Here is a 17572-nt window from a genome sequence, read left to right on the forward strand (position 1 = left end):
TCTGCACTTAAGTACTCATCTCTCTGTCTGGAACCTTCTGCTCCCAAGCTGAGCACATGACTTGTTTTCATGCACATCTCTGTTTTATTTGTTTATGTTCTGTCTCCCTCACCAGGATGAAACCCCACGAGAGCAAGGGACTTTGCTTACCTTATTCACTGCTGAGGTCCCACATTCTAGTACTGTGTCTGGCACTAAGAGAGATGCTTCACTGATGATATTAAAAATTACACTTGCAAGTGTAAAACTACAACTTTGATAAGTGCAGGTACTACTCGGGATAGGCTGGGTTATGTTGCAGTAGCAAACTACCCCCACATCTCAGTCTCAAATAACAAGACTTGTTTCTCTCTCATAGTACATGTCCATCAGATGCCCAGGGGATGAGAGGTGGTCTCTGTCTAGGTAACCCACACTCAGCAATGAAGGAAGATTGAATCTCTACCATTAGACAGCTGCAAGTCCATGGCAGGAACTGAGATTAGAGGAAATGGTACTGTTTCTTAAACACTTCTATAGGGAATTGATACATATTGTTTCTGTTCTCATTTCACGGACCAAAGCAAATCACACGGCCATACTCACCTCCATGGAGGCCAGGGATGCAGGATGCAATCATGTGCCTACACAGAGGGGAATCAGAAGTACAGGGTGTCCACAAAGTCCGAAAACATAGGAGAATACACAATGAATAGTTTCTTGATATTGCAATTCATGACAGAAAGATATTTTCTTGTTTCCAGACTTTGGATAGTCTGTGTTTGGTCAACAATGCTAATGACTCGCAGTGCTGTGCAGAAAATGCCTTTCTCATCGGTGGTGAGTCTGACCTTTACTTGTGGGAGATGATGTTTGAGCTGAGATCTGAAGGATGTAGAGCTAAAGAGAGAAGAAGATGTTTCAGGGAGAGGGATCCTCTTGGACGATGGGCCTGTGGTTGGGGAAGTCCAGGGGGGAGAATAGTTGGAGACAGGGTGAGAGAGGTGGCAGGACCAGGGCTCTGTGTACATTGGAGTGAGGGTGAGGGTGTGTACACAAGCATTATTTTTACAAAGCCAGTATCAAACCCAAATTATTTCATAGCCTGCTTTCCTCTAACTCAGCATTATATCATGAACAACTTTCCTTGTCATTATAAACATTAATACAACTTATTTTTAATGACAGCATAGAATACTATTATATAACCAAATCATAATTCATTAAACCAATCTCCTACTCTTCAGCTTTGACATGGCTTCATTTTTATTCTTGTTTTTTTACCACTGCAAATTACGCTATAGAGAAGGCCCTCGCCTTTCAGTTTGCACGCTCTTCCACCATTATTCCCTTTGGATAAACTACTCAGGGCATGGTTGCTGGGGGAATGGGTATGCACATTTTTAAAAGTTGTTGTGGTTTTTTTAAATGAATTGACAAATCACCCTCTGAGATGCTTCTGTATTCACATGATCAATATGGCTTTACTTTCAACGTGAAGACCCCTGAAAGTCATTATATTTCACTCTTTTCTAGAACAACACATTATACCAGAATGGAGGGAAGGAGTTGGGAGGGGAGAGATCTCCAAGTGCGCAGGGATATTTCATTGAGACAAAACAGCAAAACTCATATATCAGGCAACAGTTTCCAGTAAGTACCCATCATCGTATCCACAGTATAGATCTCTCTGGCAGCAAACATTTAGGGGCCTTATAATTCAGGAGTCGTTGTCGAAACAGATCAATGGGTCCTGCGCAGGATAACAGGCTTCCACCCGCAATTGAGAGCGGGGGAGTCTGCGCCTCTGACAGAGCAGGCCCATGAATGGCGAATCTCCATTCAGCCCTCAGCGGAGGCAGCACTTTCCTCTCCAGCCCGGCCCTGAAGCTGCGGAAGGGGAAGCTGTGTGGCTTTGTGGTTGGAGGAGAGGACTGGGCCATTAGAACTTCAGGTTCTCTTTGGGGCTCTGTCAATGACTTCTCCCCTGGCCTCAGTACTGACTGTCTCCTTCTTCTCAGTGATCAAATGGAGACAGCACTGCTAGCTTCTTCCACATAAAGCATGCATCCAAGTGCTCAAAGACTCTTAATACTCTGGGCCTCCATAAAGGACACTTTGTTACCAGAGCAACTAAAACACACACACACACCACCATTATGTCAAAGACTCTGTTGTATCACTTCAGAAAAATCCGAGTTTCCTGGTCACGTTAAAATGGCAAATCAAAATGAAGGCATCAATGAGAAATAAGAAATGTGGCAAATTGTGGGCACTATAGCTATGGGGGAGAAGGGGGTCACTTTATAAAATAAAAACTATCTGACCACCATGCTGTATACCTGAAACTAATATAAAATAATATTTAATGGCAACTGTAATTGAAAAAAAATAAGAAATGTGGTAAATTGTCTTTGTCTCCACAAGGAACCACTAAGCAAAAATGACATTAAAATATGAAGTATTAAAATGATGTAAAAGAAATATTTTTATAATTATGGAAGATAACAACTTAATGTTGAATGAACAGGGTAATAAAAGCAATGTAATCAACATGATTTCATTTTTTAAAAATTGTGGGCACACATACTTAATATGTAATTACTTTAACACAAAGAAAATAAGTCTAGAGGTATACACAAAGTGATCATGTAGTTGTCTGTGGATTTTCATTATCTACCACTTGGCTAATCTCTATTTTCTGATTTTTCTATAGTGAATATAACTTACTTGAGTGCTAAAAATTACTTTAAAGTAAGTGATGAATATTTTAGAGGACAATGATCTTTGTGAACCTAAATAGAGAATAAACCGGGAAGCTTTCATAGTATACCTATGGACAGGGTCCAAAACTGAGTAAGATGAAATATTTGTTTTCATTGGAAATGAGTAAATAAATCAAGGGAGGAGGCATTTCCTGACTTGAAGTAGACATACTTTGGGACCTGATTAGGAATACCTGTATCACCAGTTAGAAAACGCTATCTCTAAATGTTGTTACGGATCAGATTCTCCTTGTTCTCTGCCAAGGATGTAAAGTTTAGTCACAGCCACAGAGCCAATATCATTTCATATCAAAAGCAGTCACAACCCAACACCTAGCACCACGCAGTCTCATTTAAGTCTAGATGGTTCACCTGGCACATCATACGTGTTCCACATACACCAAGTACATGCCTATCATACCAAGTAACACAGAGCTAAGTGGGATTGATCCATGACTAGAATGACAAGTCTACCTATGGCAGTTCTTATAGACTACTTGCTTGCAACACCACTCTTGGGGAGGGGTCAAATGAAATGTTGAGAGAATAGAGTGAACAACTATTTTTAAGCTTGCCTTCATCCATTCCCCCTTCTACTGTTATACACTCCAGTGTTGCTCTAGGGAACTAACCCTTCCTGAGTGGATGCCATCTCGGTAGGGCTGTCAAATCTGGATGATGGTTTTGTATGTGACTCAAGGTAGGCCAGTCACATGTTCTTGGCGTGGACACTAGATCCAAATGCACTGACAAGAACTGTAGGAGCTCATTCACAACAATCTCAACACCTGAAAGTAGAAACCCTGCATTCCTGTTGCCTTAGAACAGCCTGGTTCCTGCCACTCCTTGACTTTTCAGCCTTCTCTTTGGTTCTGTATGCTACTCTGTATTTCCATCACATTTTTTGTTGTTTAAATTAGCCAGATTTCGTTTCTCTTGCGCACAACTAAGGAGCCCAAAAAGATATCAAGCCCCCCTTTTCATGGGCCATAATCACAGTCTCTGCAAAGTCATAAGGTGATATGTGCCTGGAGTCTGATGCCAAGAGAACAGAAAATATCTATTATTCCATGAAAATAAAATGAATACAAACCAACATATATATCATAATACAGCACCCTGAAAGTAGCACTTTTTGTTTTGTTTCATTTTTTTGCTAATCCTCACCCAAGGATATTTTTTCCATTGATTTTTAGAGAGAATGGGAGGGAGGGGGGAGAAAAAGAGAGAGAGAGGGAAAGAGAGAGAGAGAGAAACATCAATGTGAAAGAGACACTGGAGACTGAACCTGAAACCCAGGTACATGTCCTTGACTGGGCATTGAACCCATGACAGTTCAGCACACAGGACAATGCTCTAACCACTGAGAAACACATTTTTGAGATTAAGATGAGTCCCCTGCCCCCACCATCTGCTGTAAGAAGAAAAACATTCTCAGCTATAACTAATGCAAAATAAACTGAAATCCTGGGAAACATAAGCCAAAGCAATGATGACGTAGCAGAAAAAGTTTAGTGACTCCCAGGGAAAGAGTTCTGAAAAGGGAGAGGGGGATAAAAGAAACAAAGATGGGACAACCTAATATACAAACTTCTATCGGCTGAGAATCAAGAGCTGGTCTTTAGGAAGCAATGACGCTGATAAGTCAGGCATTTCTCAGTAACATCTCTCAGATCCAGAAAGGAGATAGCATTATCTCTTGACCTGCTCTTTGTCCAAATCCCCAGAAGACATCCTGGCTGATTCTGCCCACCAGGGACCACTTTCCCCTAAGTCAAGTATCCACCAAGGTCGGGTCATCTGAAAAAGGATGCAATATGCACAGCCCATGGACACAGACCATAGGGCAGTGAGGGCCTGGGGTGGGGGGCGGGGACAGACTGCTGGGGGGTCAATGGGGGAAAAAGAGGGACATGTGTAACACTTTCAATACTAAAGAATTATTTAAATAAATAAATAAATAAATAAATAAATAAATAATAAATAAGGATGCAGCCCTAGCCAGTTTGGCTCAGTGGATAGAGCATCGGCCTACAGACCAAAGGGACCCGGGTTTGATTCCAGTCAAGGGCACTTAGTTGGCTGCAGGCTCCTCCCCCGCCCCAGGCCCTGGTCAGGGCTCATGCAGGAGGCAACCAATCGATGTGTTTCTCCCACATTAATGTTTCTCTCCGTCTTTCCCTTTCTCTCCCTCTCTCCCTAAAAATCAATGGAAAAATATCCTCAAGTGAGGATTAAGAATAAATAAATAAATAAATAAATATGCAGAAGCCCAGCCCTGGGGGAGGAGAGGACAGTTATGAAAGGCAGGAGCTAGGAAAACAGGGCAAGTTTAGCACAAGACGGGGTTAGAGAGCAGGTCTGTAGTTCCCAGAGGAAGGTTTCAGCTACCAGATTCCATCTGCATTCGGAATACGAGCTTATGACAGAGGGTCACGTCCGCTCGTTTCCAAAGCCCTGCCAGCAACAGAGCACTGTGGTCAAGTGCAAGTACAATTGGAAGGTGGCTTCGTTAGTAAACCAAGAATGCTCATGCACGCGTGTGTGTCATGGGGTGGTCCGTTGCACAGGGAAAGAGCGTGGATTTGGGAGTCGGACTCCCTCGCTCATCCTGGCTCTGCTGTGTGCCTCCAGTTCCACGGAAGCTCTCCGATGCGTCTGTAAGTTTACTGTGAGGGATACATGAAACAACTGATGCAAAGGACTTCCTGCAGAGCCTGGTGTTTTATTTTTATGAGATAGACAAATTCCACTGCTGTTATAGCAGAAAAAATTGTCTGAACAAAAGCATTTTTTTGTCTTAGCCTAATTTTGGTGTTTAATCCATCATAAACTCATAATCTGACATCGAGCTTTTGCAATATCAATCTGATCTCAGAGATAATTCCTTATTTCAGATGGCCTCTTAGGATGAAGTAGAATGAATAAAGAAATCGCTATCTCATCATATAAGCATTAATAACTGACCTTTTTTTTTAAGTGAAGAGGGAAAAGGAAGAACATGTCTCACTAAACCCTGGTCCTCACAGTGAATATAAACACTCACAGCCTCTCCCCCAGACACCCGCCCCCACTACCTCTCGTCCACCTCCTCCCTCCCTTCATCTTCCTGTTAGCATCTCCCCAGCATTGTCCTAGCTCCTATGATGTACCCTCTCAGGGCCCTCTTCAATAGAGGAAAAAAAATACACTTTTCATTGATTTCATTTCATATACATTTATGCTGGTGGTTCGCTGCTTTTATGTTACATCCAACCTTCAGAATTCAGGTTGAACATGTCGTGCCATGGTACGCAGGGGGCCTGCCGAGAGAGCGCCCCTGGACTTTAATGGGAGCCAAGTGCATTCAAAGGGGGAATTTTGCTTTCAGAGTATTTAACACTGTTTGCCTAGAGTTCTGTCCCCACAGGGGCTAACATCTGTATAAGACAGCAGGGCGAGGAGCTCCGGGCCTAGGCCCTGCTGAGAACAAAGCCAGCATACCTGGGCATGAAAGGTTCAAAGGTTCCTAAGAGTTGTCATCCCCTGCACATCCTGACACTTTTACTACCCATGTAGGCATCACTAAACAATTCATAAGCAGCAGCGTCGTGCAAGCTTACAGACTGGATATAAATGGCATCATATTGCATGCATCCTATTGCTATTTGCATTATGTTTTTGAGATTTATCCACATCGTTTGAGCTCATTCATTTTAATAGCTGCATTCCCTTTTTATTGTCCATAATATTTTACTTCTTAAGCTGAGCACTTTTGGTGTTTGTTACACTCTTTTCTAAACTCTATAGGAAGTCTGAAATATCATGATTTACAAACTTTCGGGTTTTTCTAGACATGGAAAGCTTCTTGCAGCAACTCTTGGCCGTCCTGGTAGGTAGCAGAGGTCAGCTCTCCACTCACCCACGTTCCTGGCTCTGGAGGCTTGAGCTCAGCGACTAATACTTTTATCGTCACACCTCGCTGTGTTTACTGAACATTTATGCTGTGCCAGGCCCCCTGCCAAGTGCTTGGAGAGAGTGATCCCATTTAGTCCTCATAACCATACGACAGGGAGTGGGGCTGTCATTATTACCCGGCATTTAGGGCTGAGAAAGCTGAAGCTCAGACATTTGGTAGCATGGCCAACATCTGACAGCTAGGAAGGTGTGGAGCCAGTGTCTGAAAGCAGGCCTGGCACTGGGTTAATGTTCTCGCCACCAATCCCTATTGGGCCATAGTTGGGGGAGGTAGGATGCCTTCGGCTTGGTCTGGACACTCATTAACCTGTTCCCTCCTCAAGATCCTCTCACCCAGACACCTCCCAACCCCCTCTTCACGATAGTAACCGTGAAGAAAACACACTTTAAGATGGTTTGATCTACATATAAAAATAGTCCACAGGACCACATATGACCCCATTCCCACTTCCACTGAACACAGGCATTTGCCCAGGGTCTGCCCTCCCATACTAAGCACGGACCTGCCACAGGGGTGGCCCAGCCACTCTTTTGGGCGGGGCCTTTCTTTGGATCTCTGAGATTTTTCTCCAAATGAGATTATTATACTTAAAATTCTTTGTAATTGTTCTTCTCCCAATTCTTTCTTCCTTCTCTTCTTTCACTTCTTTAAATGCTAAAAGCATTTTGTTATTTCAGATATATATATCAGGAGCCTTTACAACATGGCAGTGGCCCAGGCTACGGAGAAGTCTGGCTTGTGTTCGGGGGCAAGGGAAGGCAGGGTCTTGCAGGCCATTCCCCTGTGTGCTGGGAATGCTGTGGTGCCCTGGAGAACTCTCAAGCTGTGGCCACAGCAGACAGAATGAAGCTGCTTCTGCGTTCCCATCTGTAGCAGCCTCATCAAGGCAACACGAAAGAGACTAGTTTGTTTGTTTGTTTGTCTGTTTGTTTGTTTGTTTGTTTGTTTTTACCATGTGTCCAACCCAAATCGGCACTGGCTCTGGATGAACACTTATTGCAAATTGCCATTTTAGGACCAAGCTGACAGGTGACACCTCTCACCTGCAACTTCCCCCCCACCTCCTCCAACACCGCAGCTATTCATTCTAGTCTGCGGCTGTGCTACCAAAACCCAAACCAGTGGGTGGCAAAAACAACAACACTTTATGCCTCTGAAGAAAACCCGCATTTCATTCATCAGTCAGTTGGACAAGATTGCTTCCAAACCAAAGGCCTGAGCTGCTGGGTTCATGATGCTAAACGCTCTGAGGAGCACCGCTGCTCCTTCTCCAAGACTGCGGTAACTTCAGGCACTTGTGACAAAGGCTAGGTGAATTATGAGACAATTTCCTGCTGGCTTGCAGAGTGATTAACACAAGCGGCCTTGAATGATAGCATATGTTATAAAGAGATGGAGCCTTTCAGTTATAAGAGATGTATCAATCAAAGGAAAGAAAATCCAAATTAAAGATTGATGAGCAACTGGATATTAATTGGTACTAACTCTGCTTTTTATGTCACTTTGATGGGGAGTGGATCATAAACATGGGAAGCGATACTAATAATGTATATTCACTTCGATACAACTATATGGCGCCGTTTATTAAAGAAACCGATATTGGGATTGAGTTGTGAGTGCCCTGGTGTGCACTTTTCCATTGCGTATCTTCCCCCAGCTCTCGCCATGCAGGCTCTCAGCCGCAGCCCGCGGGGTGCACTGCCCTTGGTTAGACACGTGAGAGTCATTCCCGAGTTTTTTCTTTATGCACCGATTCTAAATTATAGTGGAAATAAGTCTTACAACAAACTAGGGATTTATACTTTCATCCAGAGGTGTGTATTTTTTTTTTACAATTGGCGTGCTCTTTTCTGAAGTTAGACAGCAGCTCAAGGAGAGGAATGTCATTTTAACGTAATTAAGTAGATATGAAATAGACATGGTAATGTAGACCTATTTAGGCAACGCACTTATGTCAAATACAACCCACGTTTTATCTCAAATGTAAAAGTAATTTTTTCCCAATTACAAAAATGCAGAAGTGATACATGATAAAAGATACATGATACATAGTAAAAGAAAAACAGAAAAACTGTCTTTTAAAAATTAAAATGGGAGCATACTGGATAGTTTCATAATGTCCCTTTCTCCTTCAGCAATCAATTTGGACAGTTTTTACATTTCTTCTCACCTGAATTCATAGCTGAGTTCTGCCTTTTCTTCACTGGAAAAGTTACTTCATCTCTCTGTGATTTAGTTTTTCATCTGTAAAACAGGGATAACAATATGCACTTTAAAGATTATTGCAAACATAAATGAGACATTTTTAAAAACATTCTCTAAAACTATTATTTATCACTTAGCACTATGCCTCACATGTTCAAAAAGTGTTTTTATGATGACAATATCATTTATAATGGGTGGGGTCTGTTCAGCTGTATTGCCAAACTATAAAGCATTAACTCAATCTACTAATGCTGATCTTTCAGGTTGATACCAACATTTCTCATTAATACCTGATATTATTAGCTTGGGATAAATCTTCAGAAGCCAGCATGGCTAAGGAAACATCTAAGAAATACAGCCTCCTGCCCTGGTCAGTGTGGCTCAGTTGCTGGGAATCACCTCATGTACCGAAAGGTTGCTGGTTTGATCCCTGGTCAGGGCACATACCTGGGTTTTGGGCTCACTCCCCAGTAGGAGGGTGGTGCAGGAGGCAACAGGAGGCAGCTGATCAATGTTTTACTTTCTTATCGATGTTTCTCTCTTTCCCTCCCTCTCCCTTCCTCTCTAAAAATCAAATTTTTTAATATATTTTTACTGATTTCAGAGAGGAAGGGAGAGAGAGAGAGAGGCAGAAACATCAATGATGAGAGAGAACCATCAATTGGCTTCCTCCTGCATGCCACCACCCACCCTAACTGGGGATCAAGCCCCCAACTCAGGCATATGCCCTTGACCAGAATCAAACCCCTGACCTTCAGTCCACAGGCTGACGCTCTATCCACTGAGCCAAGCCAGCCAGGGCTAAAAATCAATTTTTTAAAAAATCTTCAAGAAATACATGTTCCCTTTCCTGCAATGGTTGACATTAGAATTTTAGCACAGCCATGTGGGAGATATAAAATACATCACTTCATATGAGGCACTTGCTTCTGTATGATAAATTTTTTCTACTAACTTTGTTGTTTTATTTTTAAATCAGCCACAATTTGCCTTGGGTTGGGTAAAGTGTGGCCCCGCTTAGAGCCAGGCTAAACTTTTCTTGAGACCCTTGGGAAAAGTCCAAGGGGGTATTTTGTTGACATTTGGTCAGTTTTGCCTACTCTGGGCATCAGAAGCAGGCAAATACAGATGCGCATGTAATTTTTTCACAGGAGGAAATCTAACGATTAATTAGGCTAAAGCTCTTAAAGGGATCATCTCACTGGGCCATTTGCCTCTGAACCTGTATTTTTTGTTTGCCCATTAATTTGAAGAGATTGTTTAAAGGGGATGTGTGTTAATCAATAGCAAGGGAACTAAAAACAAAAAACTGGAACAAGGATCTCACTGTATGCATACCAACTTACAGGAAAGCCCCACAGGTAATGAAAGCAAAAAGAGGAAGGGAGTCAAGCACAGAGACAAGAGGAATCCTTGCATTTTGGATTTGTCTGATTAAAAGGCCGTTTGTGTAATATTTTGTAAATATGTCCATACAATAAATAGTTACTACCTGTGTTAAATTGGGGGGGAAATGGGAGGTCTGTGTGGAAAACCAGAGAAACTGACCACAGAACAGACACCTTGTGATGGAAGGCCCTTAGCAAACAAAGGACACGTGTTGTATTGTATTAAAAGAGGTTTCCTTTTATTGCCATCAATGGACTCTGAAGTCATCATTTTCCCTTAAAAGTAAATGGCCTATTTTCAAAATAGGCAGAGTCCCTGCTCCTTATATCTGCTCTTAATTCAAGAAATATATCTAACTGTAGTCTAACAAGAGTCAGTTTCAGAAGAAATTAATGAGGAACATCCATTAATTATGTATGCTCTGAAACAGTAGGTCTGCTAATGTTTCTGCTAATCACCAAAGCTAAACAGATGTATCTTCATAAAGACAACCTTGAAGAACAGAGTGAGTATAAAAGAGGCACAAATAGAAAACAGTATGATGCAGTGCAGTGATGACAGGGAACAGTAATAGTGGGTGGATCACTGCCCCAAGACAATGCTTGTTTAAACTGCAAGGCATAGTCAAATTGTCAGGAAGTTCTGTTCACATTTTCTAATACTTAAATGTTATATTAAGCAATAATAATGGAAGTTGAATGTACAAAGGCTAAGACTAATGTTAGAAAACAAAAAGAATGAGATGGCTAATCTTTAAAACAGCATTTAGAAAGCTGCCTATTTTTCATAAGCATTCTAAATTTGTTATTGATTTGAGAAAGGTAAGGGGAGAGAGAGAGAGAGAGAGAAAGAGAGATCTCAATTTGTTGTTCCACTTATTTATACATTTACTGGTTGATTCTTGTATGTGCCCTGATCCAAGATCGAACCCACAACCTTGGCATATTAGGGCAATGCTCTAACCAACTGAGCAACCCAGCCAGGGCTCCATAATCATTCTAAACTCAGCTTCTTTCCTGGAAGTTAAATGAGTGGTAAGATTGTAAATTTTGAAATCATCATATACAAATTTGAAATGATTCAAACTTTCATTTTTGCCTCATACAAATTTGGTCAGCATAAACTTCGTTGGTTCCTTTGAGTTGCAAGGGTTGTGTGAAAACAGGCCCCTGCAGTTCTGTGATCTGTTATACAGGGTAGCAGTTAAAGTAGGGCCATGTCCGAGAGCCGAACCATCTGGATTTAAATCCCGGCTCTTCCACTTACTTTGTAACATGAGCAAATTAACCTCAGAACCTCAATTTCCTCATTGGCAAAACGAGATACTAAGAGGACCCATCTTAAAAGGTTATAAATGAGCTCTTAGGACAACAGGAAATATATGCTCAGTTTTTGTGAGTTATATTATTTCGAAGACAGGTTTGTTTTGGTCTATTTGTGAGTACGACAGTGCTGGGTATTTTAAATAGAATTCATGTTCTGTGCAGCCCTGGCTTTGGGGACAGAATGACAGTGACAGGCTCCATCTCGCCTCCTAGCTCATATTCTCACTCATGATATTTCTTCTGAGCCTTTGAAGGGAACACAATTCCCTTCATGTCCCAAGAAAGCTTTACAGGATGGTTGTATCAATGTATTGGTTCAAGTGGGAGCTGTTGGAGGCCGGGTTGCTAACCCCATCCTTTCCCGTGCGCTCTCCTGACTCACGCTGGAATCTGAGAAGCAGATCCTTTCAAAGGCTGGTAGCACTCACTCACACCTTGTATCCAAAGAGTCACAAGGAAGGACTCCTCTTTGGGAAAGCCAACAACACCCAGCCTGCTGAATTACATGTCATCAATTACCCGGAGGGATCCTGGGAAGCACTTCTCATGCTACATGCCAGAACCACCTGGGGAAATTTTTTTAAATTATATATATATAATAATATTCATATACTGTGTGCATATGTATGTGCATGTGTGCATGTGTCTGTGTGTATACTTGAGCCCCTCTATAGGACTACTGAATTAGAATCTTCATAGCTGAGACTAAGTAACCTGTATTTTTTTAAAAATTGATTTTTAGAGAGAGAGGAAGGAAGCGGGAGAGAAACATCAATGTGAGAGGGAAATATTGGTCGGCTGCCTCCCCCCCACACACACACCCTCCTCTCCCCCCCTCCCCCCCCACACACACACATTGGGAATCAAGCCCGAAACCCAGGCATGTGCCCTGGCCAGGAATGGAACCAGCAAGCTTTTAGTGCATGGGAAAACACCCAACCAACAGAGCCACACAGGCCAGGGCAGTAACCAGTATTTTTAAAAGTTTCCTAGGAACCTTCTGGTGTTCAGTTAGATTTTGGAGCTACTATTCAAAGGCAGGGATTCTTAACACCCTGTGACATGTCTCGCATCATGTCCTAGATTTAAAGAGTGTTAACGTTTATGAAAGATCCGTTGTCATAAGTTAGGGTGGACTTGAGGTTACCCCCTGTAATGAAGTCACTCTCCCTCACTCTAATGCTTCCTCACAAGGAGAGAAGAGGCAGTTATAATGCTGGCGCATAAACCGGCATCCTGCTAATCTCTGCAGGAGTCTGGAGTGAGTGAGTGCCAACTGATGGACGGTTGGCACATGTGCTTGAAATATTGCTTTAGTTACCAGAAAATAATCGGGGGGGAGGGGGCTATTTTCAGTAGCTAGTACAATGCACTCATGAGATATGCATTACTTACCATAGTCTGCAGCAGACCAAAGGCATGTTCTCCTATGGGCCAGACGGACCATCTTATCTTTGAAGCAAGAGCCTCTCACTGGCATGAATCCACTCGCACTCCACCATCCATCTCTCTTCAGTGCCTCTGTAGATTTTCCTCTGTGCCTGCTCACCTGGGATGGCTTCAGTCAAGGACTCATAAGATTCAGAAGAGGAAATAGATATGAAACAACACAAGAACAATAGATTCCTTTAGTATCTCCATCCTTCCTGCGGTCCACCACCCCTGCAATACTCCTTTTGCATCCCTGGACCGGTTGTTAGGGTGAGAAATTAAAATAGAAATACCACAAAGGGAGGAGAGCCTACTACCTAAAATCAAGCTCTCAAAAGGGGGCGAAATAGGCAGGGGCTGAGCAAAGCGTCCATGCCATTAGCTGCACCAACAAAATCAAACCCAACGTGCAGCCAAAGCTTTCTGTGTCACTTCCATGTTTTATTAAACAACACACAGCCTGTCAGGCCATGTAACTGGCGCTGCTTTCTGTACAGAGACCAAGTGAATTCAAAGAGCCACTCCGGTGTGTGGCAACCTCATATTTAGGTCTTTCTACCCACACTGGTCACGTTTCTATGTCCCTCTGCACACACTGCTGACCCGAAACACATGCTTATGTGCTATGTGATTTGTAAAAACACATAAACTCTCACAGAGCAGAATGAAATTAATCTGAAGTAGAATCACAAACACTTAATAAACGAAAACATGAAAAAAGGTGAGGTAGGTTGCTGATTACCAAACTAGTTATGTGTTTCTGTACCACATCACAGCACTCATTTTCTAATTTGCTTATGAAGGTATTCAAAATGACAATTTCCAGACTACTCTTATTTAACTGATCTGCACCAACTTTGGCTTAGGCATTTTTACTTTAGGACAGATACTATTATCACCTTTAAAAAGCAACCTCTTTGCCCAGCTGCTGTGGCTCAGTGGTTGAGTGTCAACCTATGAACCAGGAGGTCACGGTTCCATTCCAGGTCAGGGTACATGCTCATCTTACAAGCTCAATCCCCAGTGTGGGGTATGCAAGAAGCAGCCGATCAATAATTCTCTCTTGAGGGAGAAGGACACGAGAAGATGGCAGACGACCCCAATGCTGTGGATAGGATGTGGAGATCTGGAAGATCAAGAAGCTGATTAAGAGCTTGGAGGCAGCCTGCAGGGAGAGTGGAAGAAGGAAAGACAGAGAGAAACATCGATGTGAGAGAAACACATCGATTGGTTGCCTCCTACACAAGCCCCGACCAGGGCCCAGGCCAGGGAGGAGCCTGCAACCAAGCAATGGCACAAGCATGGTATCATTGATCATTCCTCCCAAAGACCAGATTTCATGAGTGGCAAAAATGTTAGCAGATGAGTTTGGAACTGCGTCTAACATTAAGTCACGAGTAAACAGCCTTTCAGTCCTGGGAGCCATTACATCTGTACAACAAAGATTCAAACTTTATAACCAAGTATCTCCAAATGGCCTGGTTGTGTACTGTGGTACAATTGTAACACAAGAAGGAAAAGAAAGTCAACATTGACTTTGAACCTTTCAAACCAATTAATAAAACATCATTGTATCTGTCTGACAACAAATTCCATACAGAGGCTCTTACAGCACTACTTTCAGATGACAGCAAATTTGGCTTCATTGTAATGTATGGTAGTGGCGCACTTTTTGGCACACTCCAAGGAACCACGAGAGAAGTCTTGCACAAATGCACTGTGGATCTCTCAAAGAAACGTGGTAGAGGTCAGTCAGCCTTGCATTTTGCCCATTTAAAGAATGGAAAAGCAACATAGCTATGTTCAGAAAGTAGCTGAGACTGCTGAGCAGCTGTTTATTTCTGGGGACAACGTGAATGTGGCTGGTCTCGTTTTAGCTGGATCTGCTGACTCTAAAACTGAATTAAGTCAATCTCATATATTTGATCAGAATTTGCAATCGAAAGTTTTAAAATTAGTTGATATATCCTATGGTGGTGAAAATGAATTCAACCAAGCTATTGAGTTATCTACTGAAGTCCTCTCCAACGTGAAATTCATTCAAAAGAAGAAAGTCATAGGATGATACTTTGATGAAATCAGCCAGGATATAGGCAAGTACTGTTTTGGAGTTGAAGATACACTAAAGGTTGTAGAAATTCTAATAGTCTACAAAAATCTGGATATAATGAGATACATCCTTCATTGCCAAGGCACAGAAGAGGAGAAAATTCTCTATATAACTCCAGAACAAGAGAAGGATAAATCTCATTTCACAGACAAAGAGACAGGACAAGAACATGAACTAATTGAGAGCATGCCCTTGCTGGAGTGGTTTGCTAATAAACTTAAAAAATTTGGAGCTACATTGGAAGTGGTCACAGTTAAGTCACAAGGAGGATCCCAATTTGTGAAAGGAATTGGAGGTATCTTGCGGTACCAAGTAGATTTCCAGGGAATTGAATACCAAGGAAAAGACAACTTTTTTGCCCTTGATGACTACTAGGTAGTTGACATGGGTCCAGCAAAACGTGCCTCACCCTCCAGCATCCAACCCAAGGAGCACACCGTGGTGGAATCCAAACAGATCCCTGCCTTACAATTGGAACATTTCCAGAACTTAATCCATGAGCACTGGATACTGAAAAGAAAACGGAAACAAAACCAGACCAAACCCTACGCTTTGGTTTCTCATGGTGTCAGCGCAGCAACAGCCTACAACTAAGTTCCTAAATGCCACTTTGGACTAATTTAAACAAGAATCCCAGTTTTTACTTTTACTCAATGGTGAAATTGGTTGCTCTTTTATTTTATGAAAAAAAATGATTTTTTAACCTTCATACATAGAAGCAAAAATACTTTAACTGCTGTAAACCTTCAAAAGTTAATAGAAATAAGATCATACTGAATTTCTTATTTTGATTGGAAAAAATTAAATTGCTGCATTTCACAGTGATGCATTTACATGGCATTCTCAGCTTAGACTGCATAAGAAGAAATATGTGTTGAAATGTTGGGGAAAAAGTAATCCTCTCTCATCATTGATGATTCTATATCTCTCTCCCGTCCTCTCTGAAATAAATAAAAAATATATTTTTTTAAAAAGCAACCTCTGTAATTGTACCCATTACTAAAATACCTGTAGAATGTATTGGAATAACAATTAAACCAGCTAGTGGGAGAAAGGAAGAAAATTAAATAGCTATTCCAGAATCTCTCTTCTTCCCTGTGTCGCCAGCCTCTTATTGCTCAGGAGATAATTCTTATTAAAAACCTGAGCTTAGTAGCCTTATTAGGTAATGCAAAATCAACTCATATGGGGCAAAATGGCAAGGATGTCTCCTCTGTGTTTATACTTTAATATCTTCCTGAAACGAACCAGCAGATGACACTCATGTTTCTGATGCAATGCTCTTTAAAAATGTTCTTCAAAAATCTGTAAGTTGATTTTTGTTATTACTACCAATGCATAGACTGACTAGAGTAAGTGATCTTTTCCTATACAAAAGCCCCAAACTCCCATGTAATCTGTGACCCCAGGTTTGTTGCCTGAAAAAAGTAGTGTGTTGGTTACAAGATGGGCTTATATGTTTTTCCCCTGCAGGTGCTTCCCTTTTGGGTTACGGTATAGTTAGAATGGAGTCCACAGGTATATTCATGACAGTGGAAAAAACCTGTTCACCTAATGTTCTAGATCCAGACCAGATAAAGCCATTTTCAAAAATTTCACATCTGTTACGTCAGTTTGATTTTTTAAAATTTGAAATGCAATTTCGCCTCTGGCTTCTGCGTAGTCACATTAACTTAATCACTCCAACAGTAAGAAAGAATAAGGCAGAAAACAAAGAAGAATTAAGCATAGTGCCCCTGGCCATTCCTGAGGGAATCATGTGGCCACAGCCTCCTTCCTTTGGAAAGGGAAATCCTTTGCTACAGGGAATGGGTTTTAAAAAAGAAAAGTCTTGCAGTTTTATGCATAGAGAGATGAAGTGTCAAATCTATATATATAAAAGCCTAAGTGACCAGTCAACCAGTCGCTATGATGACGCACTGACCACAAGGGGGCAGGTGCTCAACGCAGGAGCTGCCCCCTGGTGGTCAGTGCACTCCCACAGCCAACTTCTTGCGGTCCCTCCCTCTGGCCCCAATTGCCAGCCAGGCCGAGGGATCCCACCTGTGCATGAATTCGTGCACTGGGCCTCTAGTAGATATATAAAAACAGTCTCAAAGAAGAAAGTTTCCCTCTGGTCAGTGGAGTGAGCTAGAAGTGAGGAGGGGGAAGCGAGCACAGGAAAGATTCCATCCTTTCCGGACAAAATGTGTGTCTATTTTCGAGTGTCCCACAAACTTTTTTATCTTCCAGAATTTTAATAAATCACTAAAATTGCTTAAATGGTTATAATAGAACTGACAAAAAAAATCCTTAATAGTTTTAAGAGCATGATTCTTTTCACAGCATGTATCTTTGAATAATTTTATAGAGATGGAGAAAATGATAGCTTGCTTTTAACTACTTTTTCTGCTTTTTTATCTGGAAACAT

The 17572-nt window shown here is 41.8% G+C and overlaps 1 long non-coding RNA gene and 1 pseudogene across 3 annotated transcripts; one reads left to right on the top strand and one right to left on the bottom strand.

Annotated features, from left to right (window-relative positions):
- Nucleotides 1-598: 598 nt before the first annotated feature.
- Nucleotides 599-14405, bottom strand: LOC118657565. 3 transcript variants are annotated; one of them, XR_004968046.1, is made up of 3 exons: nt 13017-13932; nt 8873-8946; nt 599-879 (listed from the first exon to the last, which is right to left on the bottom strand). It is a non-coding gene; the product is annotated as an uncharacterized LOC118657565 (long non-coding RNA). The 3 variants fall into 3 exon arrangements; XR_004968045.1 differs by lacking the exon at nt 599-879 and adding an exon at nt 13943-14405 and having other exon boundaries at nt 8265-8946; nt 13017-13170; XR_004968044.1 differs by lacking the exon at nt 599-879 and having other exon boundaries at nt 8265-8946.
- LOC118657564 lies at nt 14139-15537 on the top strand (annotated as a pseudogene).
- Nucleotides 15538-17572: the final 2035 nt, after the last annotated feature.

This window comes from Myotis myotis, unplaced genomic scaffold (assembly GCF_014108235.1).
Source record: "Myotis myotis isolate mMyoMyo1 unplaced genomic scaffold, mMyoMyo1.p scaffold_m19_p_6, whole genome shotgun sequence".
Taxonomy (NCBI): domain Eukaryota; kingdom Metazoa; phylum Chordata; class Mammalia; order Chiroptera; family Vespertilionidae; genus Myotis; species Myotis myotis.